The 15,766-nt window shown below is 33.5% G+C and overlaps 1 protein-coding gene across 1 annotated transcript in view; it reads right to left on the bottom strand.

Annotated features, from left to right (window-relative positions):
• The window catches only part of LOC145671395 (uncharacterized), a 51,943-nt gene extending 37,108 nt beyond the window's left edge, over window positions 1–14,835 (bottom strand). Inside the window, exon 1 of the mRNA XM_081740515.1 lies at window positions 14,357–14,835. The gene's annotated coding sequence lies outside the window, so the exon portion shown is untranslated. The remainder of the gene's footprint in view (window positions 1–14,356) is intronic.
• Between the last annotated feature and the right edge of the window lie 931 nt (window positions 14,836–15,766).

The following is a 15,766-nucleotide window of genomic DNA, read 5'->3' as shown; positions in this document are numbered from 1 at the left end:
CAGTCGTTATAAACCTACTCTGGATCAAAGTTATTTTTTTCTCATTTTTACACACTCTTAAGTTGAACAGGAAGCCGTTGATTGATCATCCGTTACTATTGGCATAGAAGTTATAATTATGATAAGCTAAAGACTTCGTTTCATTTAAATTCTTCTTCCGAGTCCAGGAATCACCTCCAGACGTTCATTACATTAATGAAGTTACACACTATATATATAATGATAAAAAATAATACCGATATTAGTGTCGATGAAATAGTATTTGGAGTCACTCAGACGAACAGTAACACTCCCGATGCAGTTTAAATCCATACTCAGATTCCATTGCCCTTTATGCTCAAAATGAAACTATTCTCCCCGTGCGAAGAACGGGTATTCTGTTAATAATTTATTATTAAACATCACACCATAAAATACAAAGCGTATCACGTAATGTACACGTTATACTGTTACTTCTTAATGTATAAATGGAGGATGAAGGACTATTATTGGATCAAAAGATCCAATATATTTCAGACAATAAATTTCTTGTAGGCTTTATATCTGGAGAACAACATATAGTGTACCCAAACCTAAACTATGACTGAACTCAGTGTGATGTGCTTAGTGCCTGAATAAAACGAAAGCTCGATTTAGAGGCCATTCAAAAATTCTGTTGCCCTTGATCCAAAAAATCTAATATATTTCATTCAATAAAAAAAAAAAAAAAAAAAATCTTGTACGTCTTACATCTGAAGAACTACATATAGTGCAGCCAAACCAAAACTATCACTTAACTCAGCATGATGTGCTTATTCCGAAAGTAATACGAAACCTTGATTTAGGGACCGTCCAAACGTTTGTAGCCCCTTATCCAAAAAGTCCAATATATTTCATTCAATCAATAATTTTATTGTATGTCTTATATATGGAGAACTACATATAGTGTAACCCAACCCAAGATATCACTTAACTCAGTGAGATATGCTTATTGCGTAAAAAATATGAAAAGTCGATTTAGGGACCGTCCAAAAATTTTGTGGCCCGTTATAAAAAAAATCCAAAATATTTAATTAATCGAAATTTTTCTTGTACTCCTTATACCTGGAAAACTACATATCTGGAGAAAACTCGATTTAGAGACCGTTCGAATATTTTATGGTAACTGATCCAAAAATTAATATTAGCCAAGATCATAATACTTTGATCCATTTTTTAGATCATTCCTAAAATTCTTGTTTTTATCCAATCTTTCTTTTAAACAGTATCACTCTCTTTGTTCTCAATTTGAAATTTATCAAGCAATTATAAAGCATTGCTTATTATCCAATTTGTATTCGGTGTAGAGCTTCAATTTTCTCAAAGTTTCAAATAAGATAATAAAATATGATTTACTATCGGAATTCGTGTCAGGTATTATTATTACTTTTATTGGTGTTTTCCTTTCTTTCAATTGTTAAAACAAGAAACTACCTTGCACTGTCGTAAAATATGTGCTCTTTTCCAATAGCATAATAAGTGCTCATATAATTTTGAACTTTAAAATTAAGGATTGAATCAGTACAAGAAGTACAATTTGGATAACGAATGACTTATAATTGATGTTTAGTGGCGTACTGAAGTAAAGGGATTAAGGACTTTGAAACCCCCCTTGAGCAAGGTATTATGCAAAATTAAGCACGTTTATCATATTAGCACGTTTATATATATAAACACTTGATATATTTTATAAACTTGTGTTCCTAAAGCCCCTGAACCCCCTAAACATTTGCGTAGAGTACTGATTGTGTTTCTCTTATTATTTTAACCGTTTTATGCTTTGAACGAAATTTGAAGTGCAGGAACCCTGTGAAGGTGACCACCTTTACTATAAAAATTTCTTTAATGGTTCTTAGTTTTTCTTCAAAACAATCAATAACGAACGAAAAATAAATGATTGAGTTTGATTTTAAATCGAAATTTGAAATACCACCAAAAAGTTGGCCCACCCAACCTTATTTTGTAAATGACTCTTAATAATTTTCAAAACAAACTATTTCCTCTTCAAACCAATCAATAAGAAAGGAAAACATGTTATTAGCTTGAGTATTGAATCGATATTTAAAAGCAGAAAAAACAGTATGAAGTTGACCACCAAATGTATCCTGGAAATAGATATATTTTACTGGTTGTTTTGAAACAAGTGATTTTTTCTTCAAAATAAGCAAACCGCCCCGAAACAAATCACCTTCATCAACATTATTTCTTAATTATATTCTTATGTTTTTAGAATCAAATTACTTTTCTTCCAAACAAGCAACAACAAATCCATATCAAACGATTGATTTTGGTCTTGAATCGAAATTTGTAAGTAAAGGAATCAGATTGAATTTGATCACATTCTAAATTTATTTTGTAAATCTCTTTCTCTATTTTTTTCGAAACAAGCGATTTGCTCTTAAAATCAACCAATAAGAAACGCTTGGCTTCGGTTTTGATTCGAGACTTTAAAGTGGAGCCAATATGAAATTCCATCACCCATTTCTCTTGAAAAGACTCTTTATGTTTTTCGAAACAGACTATTCTTTTTCAAAATAATTAGTAGCATACGCATATCAAACAATTGATTTTGATTTTCAATCAAAATTTTAAGTGGAGGAACAAGGGTAAATTTGGCCATATACCAACTTTATTTTGTAAACATCTCTTTATGTTTTAAGAAAGATACGATTTTTACTATTTTTCTTCAAAAAAGTCAATAACAAACGAAACACAAACGATTGGCTTCCGATTTCAATTCGAAATTTGAAAGGAGGCAACTTAACATAGGTGCATTGCTTCGCTTAAAAAAAAAAATCCAAACGCAAATTCTAAGCCTACAGTTTTAAAATTGCAGTTACATGTACATACTTCAACTTAGTATACATAAAAAATTACAGCATTATAAAAATATCAGACAAATAATATTATTTATTCGGTATTGAAAACCTCGAATCAACTATTGGAGTTATTTAGCGTATTTTTTTAATATCACAAAATTAAAGGTGTATTTATTACGGCATGGATATATTACGCACAATATTTTTATACAATTTGTATATATATATATATATATATATATATATATATATATATATATATATATATATATATATATATATATACATAATTTTTTAAAAAATAGACCATTTAGAATTATTTATCCTTACAATTTTTTATATCCACAAATTCAAGGTGAGGGATATGCGATATTGATATTTTCAGAAAGTGTTGACCACCCTACAGAGTGTCGATCCTGTGCCGTGTCGATCCTGTGCCGTGTCGATCCTATGCCGTTTCGGTCCTGTGCCGTGTCGATCCTGTGCCGTTTCGGTCCTATGCCGTGTCGGCCCTGTGCCGTGTCGATCCTATGCCGTGTCGATCCTACGCCGTTTCGTTCCTATGCCGTTTCGATCGTATGACGGTTCTCTCCTATATATCCTTGAGAAAATAATTGTTACTTAATATTGCGTAATTATAAAATAATGTATTTTTTATTATTTCGATCGTATGAAAGTTCTGCTGTCGATCCTATGCCGTGTCGATCCTGTGCCGTTTCGGTTCTGTGCCGTGTCGATCCTATGCCGTGTCGATCCTGTGCCGTTTCGGTTCTGTGCCGTGTCGATCCTATGCCGTGTCGATCCTACGCCGTGTCGATCCTATGCCGTGTCGATCCTATGCCGTGTCGATCCTATGCCGTGTCGGTCCTGTGCATGTAACCCAAATTATAAACCATTTCCGAAATTCCACATGAATTACACTAGCTCTGCACTTCATCTACTGTCTTGTTTTAACTCTATCGTCAGATGGATTGAGTTTTGTCACTCTTCAATACAGCGTCAGGATAACTGAAAGCTATTGGTATCTCTCTAAGAGAAAATATTTTTCTATTGTAATTACATCAAATTATTCTAACAAGAGATTCAAGACTCTTTTGGTACTGTTTTTTAAACGGAAGTGAACGATTCTCTGGAAGGAAAATTAAGGTGCAAAAAGGTGAGAATTTTGAACGGAAATTGTAGAAAATGTTAAATAAGGATATGATCCTGAGTGGTGAATATTAGACTGTAACAGGTTTGTAAGTTTTCACTAATTTCGATAGGTAGACGATGTCGAAGGCTGTGTTTTTTCTCGATGCCTAGGGACAATCGTTTTTAGTGAAAACACTCCACCCTTGCAGGCTAACAACTTGAAATATATTTTATGGTACAGGTATTTGGAGAAATTTTAAACCACCTAATCTCACTGTTACCGAAGCTAAATCAACATTACAAGCAGATGCAAGTACCATATCTGTTACTTTAAAATATAAAGGAAAATGAAAAGTCATAATAAATGATTTTTTCCATGTCTCTTACACTCGTCAACAGCAAAGAGCAAAGCAGTGTATATTGTAGTCACATTTGAAGTATCAAGATGTATAAAAGGAAACGAGTCCTTTCACTTGGTTTTTTTCAAAAGGGACAGGTTAGCTGTCACGATATGGATATAACAACTCTATAGAGGACTGGGAGACTTAATTAAGAGATGTGTGCTTAGCCACATATTGTCCAGAAACTGGCTTTTTAACATCATGTTTGTCATATGTCCCTGATTATCAAATTCTTGATTTTCACATTCTTTGGATTTTTGTAGTTTGGTCGTTTATTTGCAAACGTTGGCAATATGATCAGATTTGGGAATTTCGATTCTCTCAATTATTTCTGGAGGTGTGCATATCTTTATTCCTCTCATACTACGAAACGTATTGTGACCGTCAAGTGTTCTTGTATTAAAATCTCCATTGTCAAATGCAAACTGATTAAATAGAACGCTACTTTCCCTTGAGAACTGTGCATTTATTCTTGAAAATTTGTAGTCTTATCTATTGGTATGGGACATTTATTCCAAGAGAAGGCAAAATATCTATTAGTTGTGTAGATAGGTAGTAACGCAGGAAGTGTACATCTATCGCTAGTATCAGGGGAGAAGTAAATGATCTAGGCCTAGAATCTGGAATGATAAGCTGCGCTATCTACGAACGCCTACTGTTAGCCGTTGTCCTGTCATCGTTGTCCCTCTTCTCTGTTCCTTCACGAATGAAAAGTTTTAGGAATTCAGGAACCAGTTTATTACCACTAACTGGCATGGTTCTACAACACAGGTCCCCCTTCCCATTTAGCTGTAATAAAGACAGAGAACGTGCCCTGCGGGGCTCTAACGAGCCTTCACTCGCTAACGCTCACTCCGCAATACTATGTTAGTTAAACATTAAACTTTGCTACAAAAGGAACCAACCTAACTACTAACCTATATAGGGGGGACTTGTGTTCTAGAACCTTCCCCCACTAATTGTTTGTTGATTCAAACGTGTATAATATTCAGTGTTATACGGTCGAATTTTGATGTCTAGTCTAATAATTTCTGCTGCTTTTTGCACGATTCGAAGACTTTTTCCAATTTATTATTTCTTCTTTTTTTGTATCATGCTTCATGCTACAATTTTTTGGTATTACTTCCAAATGTGAATATTACTTCTTTATCATATCCAGTCCGACATTCTGTTATGAGCAATCCTTTTCCAGAGTGATGAATAAGCTTTTTCTTCAATTGTTGTCAGATTATCCAACACCATCACTAAGAAATACCTCCATTAACTTCCGCATTTCACCAAGAGAGTATTGGTATTTATCATTACTACCAATATGTTCAATCAGTGTATCGAAAGCTTGGAGTTTAATTTCATCCACAGGTCTCCCAACTTTGCTGATTTTCTGCCAATAAAGAACCTATTGTTACAGTTATGATGGTATTTAGTCTCTGTTGCTACATGGTGATGGGTAAATTCCCGGGAAGATATTTTTCGAGAATATTTTAAAAATTGAAATTTTTCCGGAAATTTATGTACACTCACAAAGAAAATTGCATTCTATTACTATATTATGATTTCAAAGTTAAATTCGCTGTTTATCACAGTATATTATTATAGTTTTCTCCAGAGGATTGTTTAATGGCGTGAGAGGCCCGGGTTCGATTCCCGGCGGGAGCTCACGTGGTTCGGATTCCACGTTAATCAGTAGGTCCACGTCTCATATAGCCTCGCTGCTGAAAAGGGACGTTAAACTCAAAATCAACTCAGGATTGTTTAAAATGTATATTCTGAACGGTAGGCCTACTGTTACTTTATTAAAATTTTATTATATTTAGAGAGTACGCATAAATGTATATTTACTTACAATATGTTCTATGAAAGTAAATATGTGGAAAAAATTGTATAGTAAGTCCACATATTTTTACACCGCTAAACAGTTTAAATTTATAAGTAAGTGAATTTTCTAAACTTTACTCTGCTACTGATATTATAAACATTAAATTTTTAAATGTTATAAACAAATTACATTAGGTCACTGCCAGAAGATACATGTCTCACCAATTTATCAATATTTGCGCATACATATTTACGTTCAAAATATTTCCAAGATACTGACTTGTCTTTATAGTTTTTCACCTAACATTGCTACACGTAACGTTTCTTCCTACATATTTTCCAAGGTTTATGCGTTAATTCACATGTAACAGAAGTACGAGTACCTCTTCAGAAATTCGAGTCCGAGACAGGAGACACCGACGTTTATTACTAATGATGGTTCGGGGTATATTCATTGTACTTTATTTCTACTTGTACATAGTTTCTACATTACAAACTGGTTCCTTTCCATCATTTGTAAATTAGTACTTTGCTACTTTTTAGTGAAAATGGAAATGGAACTTATTAATCATATGCTTAGTTATATAAAGTGCAGTCAACGAATTTTATTTTTTAAAACTCGAAATTATTTAAACCCTAGAAGTAAATCACAATAAATGAAAATAAAGTAATTAGTCATACGGTTCTGATAATTTGGAAGATAAAATAAAGAAATTGAAATAAATTCCTTCCCGGGAATTTATATGACAGGGAAAAGACCCGAGAATATTCTCAATTTCAATTTTCCTTCCCACCGGGAATATTCCCACTGCCCATCACTACGGCTACAATGTCAATGACACCTTTCGATTACTTTCTAACCTTCACTGTGTCTCCGGTTTTCCGCCCGCAATAAAACAGTTTTCTGAAACTCGAATGTTCTCACTTCGTGATCAGTTTTCCTGTATTTTTTCTTTTGCCTATTCCTTTTAGTATGCTTCTTCTTTACAAAACAAGCAGTCTGTTTGAACATTAAAAATATGTTCACTTGCAGGTCGTAGCGTCAAACTAATTAACGAATCTTGAAATGGACCAGTATTTGATTGTTCTGCACTCTCTCTATGTGTAATTTTCCGTGTTGTAGACACCCAACATGCATGGTAGCAGCTCGTATTGCAAGAATTAGAATAAAGGCCATTCTTGTGAGAAATACTAGTTTCATACAATGACTTTAAGTCCACGAGTGATTTCGACAGTGACAAACAGGGAATCGAACCTACGACCGCTCGCTTTAAATACGCGAACATAAGCGGCTACGCTACGCGGGACTACTGTTAATTTAAATATATGCATTTTTATTTTAAGATGAGTACTAGGAACAGAGCCTTCGGTATCATGAACACCTCAGTTACCTACCCCCTACTGCTCGTATAAATCTCTGGAATCTTTGCATACCTTAAATGGAAAATTGCAAACAACATGCTAACTTTTAATTTATGAAATTATTCTTTTTTAATACACATAGTTTTCTTACGGTTTCAGTCAGTTTTGTCCGTACTTAGTACAAGGAAAGAAAGTTGCTGACAGAAGTTTGTGCTGCATCGGATAATTTTTTCTTTTGCTTTTTATTATAAAATAATAACACTAATACATTATACCTATGTTTCCCCTCAGTACTCCTCTTTTTTTTTTTGGATCCGTACACGAAACGGATATAGCGTAACAAGTAGTGCAAAAATATTACAAAGAAGACAGGGATTAATAATGTGAGAATATTAATGGCTGCATAGATGCTCGGGAAGTTTTACTTTGGTCCTGATTTGATTCTTTTGCTTCTGGTTTTGAGAATATATATCTGTTCCACTACGTTTGTTATCGGTATCAAATCATGTGTTACTACTCATACTTGCTGCTTCTCTTTGAGTGTAGAAGGATGGATATGGCTTGAGGTGATAGTGCTTTTTTTTCATGTAGTGTTGTTTGTAAGTTGGCATCACGTGTTATGTTGTTTATTCTTCATGTAGTATTGCTTCGTTTTTAGAGGTGAATTTCGCGCTGCTGCTTTTTATTCGGTGTTTCCGTGGCAGCACATAATTAAGATTTTGATCAAGAAGAAATTAGAAATCTAAATTTACGTCGGTTATGAACGTTAATATTTGTCAATGAAAGAAACACTGACCAAAGCTTAAAACCCACTCTATTTTAAAATATAATATGCAACGGTTTCGGATATCTAACATATCCTTTTTTAGACACTATTGAACATAAATGAAAGTACAGACATGGCTTTAAGCTTTGGTCAGGGTTTCTTTTGTTAAAATAATCAATCCAAAGCCATGAATAGTCTTGCTATTGTCAATGAAGTTAATATGTTTCGGTGGTTATTCTTCCTTAGCTAGTGGTCAGGGGAGCCATTGAATTGTGAACCACTTTCATAATTTCTTCGATGTTATTAGTGAGGCATACACACGCAATATCGTTAACATTTCTTGCTACTTCAGGAGTTTAAATTGTACATGGTTCCTGAAAAGATTTAGCTTAGCTATTATTTATAGGGAGAGAAGTTTTCTTCTCGTTATAATATTGGGGAGAAATATTTTCTATTCGCGAAGCATGCTGCCGAACTATATTTACTATATTATAATTTTAGGTAGGCCCTATTTATTTCCTATTACATTTTAATGATTTTAAGGTATAACTTTGATTTTGGTGGGGGGCTACCTTCGAATATAAATTTTACGTACTGTTTATACTGTACATTAGTTTTAGTTCTAAAATTTTGGTTGTTCGGAAGGTTACAGAACTTTCTGCCCTCGTGTGTATATATTAACTTGTGAATCATATTTTTTATTCATTGTCTCTTATGATTTTTTTCGTCATATTGTCTATTGTGTGCCATTTTTAGCAATCGGGAAATGTGGTTGTACATGCTGTAGTCTCTTTTGTACTTATGTTATACATTGCAGATTCAAAGTTTTAATAAATTTAAAAGTGTGTTACGAGAAATTTGAAATGGTTATAGATCCTTCACCAATCGAAACATACAATATTGAAAATAATTGTATAAGTACTGCAGTCGGAACCAGTATGATTTCTCACAGTTTAAATTCGTAAGGAACTGGTGATATTTGACGAACGTTCCTTAATATTTGATTCATTGAATGAAATGACTAAAGAAAAAAAAAACGAATGTTGCCAGTGATTCCCTAAATATTATGTGTGGGGAAAGATTCTCATTATTAGCGCCAAAGGCAGATTATTGTAATTTATAGCCGTTATCACTTGGTACATATAATCTATATTTGTGAAATGCAGATAAAAAGAAAATAATAATAGTGTGAAGTTGCTGATTTACAGAGTTGGCTGGTTTAAACCAGCTGGTTTTTTCAAAAAAAACCAACTGGTTTAAACCAAAAAACAAAAAATTTTCGTAAAAGTGTGTTTGTAAAATCTTGATGAATATACATTTGTAGGTTATCACGTTTCACTCCCGTATATTATTCGTATTATATTCAAACCTACATTTCCCATTCATTACTCAAAAAGATTATACTACAAAAGCAACCTTTTTTAAATGTTTATAAATGTTTGTTTTGTGATATTTTTTTGTAGTTGTTATTATTGTTATGTAATTGCAATCAAAGAAAAATTCTAAATGTTGTTTCGTTTCAATGTTTACTATTGATAAAATACATCGAAATGCCGCACTTCTTGTGTGTATGTAAGGGTGGTGGGGGTCATAGAGACCCCACGAGAGGCATTTAGTGAAATGAGAAGTAGCTTTGGTATCTATTTATGTATAAATGAGTCTGAGCCAAAGTGGACTCAAATAATTCGTATCCTTATTCACTTTTCTTACTGATATGCAAATTAAGTCGTTGTATTTCTTTAATTTGGACCAATAAAAGTTGTTGTTAACTAACTTGAACTAAATTAGTTCTTCTGTACTCCGTAGTACTTTGAAATTGTCCATATGTAATTTTTTATAATGGTTTCACTTGTGCAACTGTTTATCTTTTTGTCCTTCTGAAATGACTCTTTACAGTTATATTAAGAAGCATATAAAGATCAGTACAACGTATTTTTATCAGGATTCCTTCTTGAATGAGTCGGCATACGTATCGCATTTGTGGCCAATAAGTACTGGTTCCGAGTTCAAATGGAGGACAACTTCTCTCGGATTTAGCTCGAGAAGCAGTTTTTATTCCGCTTTAAGCTTATGTGACCCCTTCCAGCATAACCCGGCTGTTGCATAATAACATCAAGGCGAAACAAACTTATTTCTGTCCGTATATGATATGAATATATAGAGAAAAGTATTTAAACCAAAAAACCTGGTTTAAACAAACAAACAAAAAAAAAAAAAAAACGGATTTTTTGTTGTTTTTTTTTTCAATAAAAACCACGGTTTTTGCCAACCCTGCTGATTTAATAAGCACTTTTGGAAGACAATTTGCATCGCTAGAAGCTTGGAAACTTACTTTATGTCCTCAGTGATGGGCAGTGGGAATATTCCCGGTGGGAAGGAATTTAAAAAATGGGAATATTCCCGGTTTTTTCTCCTGGCCTATAAATTGCCGTGAAGGAATTTATTTCCATTTGTTTACTTTATTTTCCAAATTATAAGAACCATATGACTAATTACTTTATTTTAATATATTATGATTTACTTCTAGGTTTTAAAGAATTTGGAGATTAAAACATTTAAAATTCTTAGACTGTACTTTATATAACTAATAACATGATTTTTTAGGTTTCATTTACATTTGCACTAAAAAATAAGGTAATTGTTTAGTACTGGGGGGCCAAAACTAGCAAAGGGTAGGATGATTTACGGAAGAAATGAGTTGATAGTGGTGTTCAAGTAGTCAAGAAGGAATCGAGCACAATTTTTTTTTAGGGCAGTAGGGGATTTGGATAAACCGTAAAGGTAGGTGGAAGTGATTTATGTGAGAAAAGAAAGTGAATTGTTCGTAACGAAGATAGAAAACAACGTGCCATGCGGGGCTCTAACCCGCCTTCACTCGCTAACGCTCGCTCTGCAATGCTGTCTGATTGTAATGTTGGTAACTTAATTTAACGTATGAAACCATAAAACAACCGCATCGGAATAGAATATCCCAAAAAAGTAGATGCAAAAGCTGCCCCCTCCCCAATGTTAAAGAATAGCGAAAATTAACAAAGTACTCATTTACAAATTATGAAAAAGAACACTTTTGTAACGTACAAGTCTTGGAGTACCAAAGTACCAGTTGTAAAGTACCAGAAGTTTTGGACAGTTGGTGACTTCTTCCTTTCTTTTGCTAATTTTTTGTTAACTGGGACCTATTAATTTAGGAGCTTTCTATTGTAACTTCAAGTACTCTTTATGTTAATATGGATAATGCAGTAATATAATTAACCCTCCGATGTTCACGTTTACAGAACTCGATACAACTATTAGGTTGGGCATTAACTGAGAGAGAAACACGGTCAGTGATACTGCTACAGCACAAAGTCAACAAAAGACTGGTGTTGTCAGATCTTGAGGTTAAAATCTACTAAAACACGAACTGAGCTAGTATCAAACGTGTTAGTTTCAGTAAAACTATTGTTCATTGTGAATAGGATACTAAACAAAAATTTTTATTGTATAATATAAATTTGTGATTTGAAATATAAAAATAAGAAAGTAGCGTATTCTTAAAAGTTAAACTGGCAGATAATTGTAAGTAGCCGAGAACGTAACGGGTTATCCAATTTGAAATTTTGGTAGGAACTTTTGGGATTAAGAGTTGCCCAACCCGCTTCTTGTAGCCCAATCTGCGTACATTGCTGAGAAGGCGCACGAATCATTGAAACCACCTTTCCAAAACAGCAACTGATTGGACCAACGAAGATCGAGAAGCAATAGGCGATTCGCGAATTAGCAACATACAGTCAGAAACAATATAAGGTATAGGCTCGAGCTACCAGTATAAACAATGAAAGCTCCAACCTATACTTAATATTGTTTCTGTACTCCTAAATATACCTGACTGCCAAGGACCATGACTCCCGAAGAATCATCTCTCCTTAAAAACTACGGCTCCTGATAATACACGAATCACGAAGAAACACGACTCATAAAGAAACGTCGAATATTCCTAGTCAGAGACGACTCATTCGTTCATCCAAAAAATTAGTCAAAAGATTCTGCTCAATCGCGAGCGACACATTAGAAATTAATCTTTTAACTAGTACCATAGTTTGACTCCTAGCGTTTTAGAAACAGATAATGCAATAGAATATATTGAAAATTGTTCCAAAACTATTACACGAATGTTTCATTTTGTTTTAGCAGAACAATTTATTTTCGATTTTTTCGAATTTGAAGCCGATACAAACGAAACTTTTAACGGTACAAACGATTTGTTAAGAAAAAATCTTCAGATCTGTAGGAACTTGTATTCTGGTCCTGATAAGTTCACGTGAACGTAGCAGGACCACATTGTTCTTCGATTTTTTTGAATTTGAGACCGGTAGAAATGAAAATTTTTACGCTACATTCCGGTACAAACGGAGAACAAACGATTCATACAGAAAAATCTTTAGATTTGTAGAAATTTGTATTCTGGTCCCTCTAAGTTCACGTCAACCTAGCAGGGCCACTTTATTTTTCGATTTTTTCGAATTGGAGACCGGTAGAAACGAAAATTTTTACGGTACAATCCGGTACAAACGCAGAACAAACGATACATATTGAAAAATCTTCAGATTTGTATTCTGGTCCTGCTCTATTCACGTGAACTTAGCAGGACCACATTATTTTTCGATTTTGTTTTAATTTGAGACCGGTAATAACGAAAATTTTAACGGTACAATCCGGTAAAAAACGCAGTACAAACGATTCGTACAGTAAAGTCATAAAATTGTAAAATTTATTAGTGGTCCTGCTAAGTTCACGTGAACTTCGCAGGACCACTTTATTTTTCGATTTTTGCGAATTTGAGACCGATACAAACGAAAATTTTTACGGTACAAACGTATGGTGTGCAAATATTTATAATTTTCAAAAGTGGTCCTGCTCGTGAAGCACCGTTAGTAATTGACGTCGGTGTGTCTCCTCTCTGTGACTTGAATTTCTGAAGAGCTACCGGTATTCGGACACCTCTTACATGTGAATTAACGCATGAAATTTCGAGAAATAGGTAGGAAGATGGGTCGTTTTTGGCAATGTTACATGCAAAATTATAAAGATAAGAAAGTATCTTGCAAATTTTTGAACATACACATTTATGCGCAAATGTTGACAAAATTGTTTATAACATTTAAAAATTTAATGTTTATAATATCAGTAGTAGTCAAGTTTAGAAAAGCCACTTACATGTAAATTTAAACTTTTTAGCGGTTTAAAAGTATGGGAACTTACTATACCATTTTTGAAACATATTTACTTGAACATATTGTAAATAAATATCCATTTATGCGTACTCTCTAAACATAATAAAATATTAATAAAAAGCATAACGTCTTTCAGAATATACATTTTAAAGACTCCTTTGGGGACAACAGTAATAACATACTGTGATACAAAAAGTAATTTATCTTTGAAATCATAATATAGTAATAGAATGCAATTTTCTTTGTGATTGTACAAATTCCCATTTTTGGGAATCTTCTCACGGAATATTCCTGAAAAATATCTTCCCCGGAATTTACCCATCACTATATGGCCCGCGATTTGTCAACCTTTACCAAAAGTAACGAATAAAGTATTCGTTCCTCACCGGTGGATTGATATATTTCTATATGATATGTCCTGACTTTCAGGTACTAGTAAGATTTGAATGTATTAAGATTATATTACCCATATAAATGAGGGTGTAGATTAATAATAATCCGTCATAAAAAAAGAAAATAGCTGTAAGAGACATCCTAAGAAATCTGGACTGTCATCACCTTGACGCATGTCCGAATAGTTGGATACAGATTGATAATATGCATGCAAACTGATATGCCCTGCACGTGATTGTGATAAAAATTGCCAATCAAATTATAATATTTCATTAAGCAATGATTTTCATTATTAAATGTATCATACCGTGATGGCAGTTAACTTCCAATATGTAATTTTACGAACCGCATAAAACCACGTACTTCTAGTAAATTTTACGATTACCGACAGCGCAATCAAAATAATTAGAATATTGGTTATTTTACGAGCCCACTTACCTGAACCAACATTCGTCTAGTATATTGATACATGAAGTTCTCCAATACTGTTTACGATTCAGGATAATTTTTGGTAAACACCGTCATCTTTCAACAGCCAAATCGATAATGCAGATTACAATGAACTAGAGATCATAAAGGATTATCTACCGATGTGGTCGGGAAATTAGTAAAGGACTAATTATAAATTAAGATGTGTAGAAGAAATAAAAATTGCTTGTATGTGGAAATCTTACTCCTTCTTCACGAATTTTATGAACAAAGCGATAAACATCGTTTGTCAGTTATAAAGAGTATTTAGCGACTAATAAATTAATAAAAAATATCAAAAGTATTCAGTGGAAAAGTATAGGATGGGAGGTGCTAAAAACTTTTTGAGCCCTGACACGAATGTGAATGAGGAGGAAATATTTTTCCGCGTTGAAACCACCGCGTTCTCTTTCACGTTAGGTCACATCGCGCAAGAACTCTGGGTGATTTTTTGTGTTGTCGAATTACATTGCGTTGAAATACATTTGTTCGCAAAATATCACTAAATTTAGCTCAGAAGGTTGCCACAACTGGTATTAACGGAATTTAATTCTAAAAACGATTATTCTTTTTGTTTTCTCTTTTTGTGATTCAAGTGTTAATAAACATTTATACTTGAACATAAATAATAATAATAAAAAAAAACTACATTAATTAAAATGATTTAACTAATTGGCAAGAATCACTGGCGCCCTTCTGCGTACAAGATAACACACACACACGCAAAAAGACACACACAAATAATAATTACTTCTATGTTGGATATCGGAAATTTTGCGGTGCGTTTACCGAAACCGTTTCGTAATGTGCTGAATATATATACATATATATTTACATCTGCTTATGCTTATGACATCAAATATGATCCGAAGCTTTCTGGCATCCAGTGGAAGGTTGGAGTATATTAATATTTGTTTGCATATATTGTTATTGTAGACTGTTCCGATAATGACCATCGACTTCGATTTTATAAAATTTGAGAGAGAAATTTAACTTTTTATTTTGTGGTCAATTTGAAGGCATTTTATTACACTGTCATTAAGAAACCCATATACATCATCTTACGAATCAATCATTATGGAAGAATTGCATGTGTATGTTGCAGCAGAGGTACCAGCCTTTGAAAGTTTCATTTACAACTATTCTTTTTTTTAATTGATGTTCTGAGTAATTGCGCGTTCTGTGTAAAGGTGCAATAAGATTCTCTCTCTCTCTCTCTGTTTCCAGCTACCGGCATATGCATATGGGAACTACCAGATATACTTTCGTGTGTACATAAGTTAGTGTGTGTGTGTGGCGGGGTACGAGGGTATGAAGTATTTATTACGATCACTTAGTGGAACTTACCGTAACATTCCGCACGATAACTTTTGAACTAAT

This window comes from Thermobia domestica, chromosome 15 (genome assembly GCF_964235325.1).
Source record: "Thermobia domestica chromosome 15, izTheDome1.hap1.1, whole genome shotgun sequence".
Lineage (NCBI taxonomy): Eukaryota > Metazoa > Arthropoda > Insecta > Zygentoma > Lepismatidae > Thermobia > Thermobia domestica.
The sequence above is the reverse complement of the archived record's forward strand: the minus strand, read 5'-3'. Positions and strand labels throughout refer to the sequence as shown.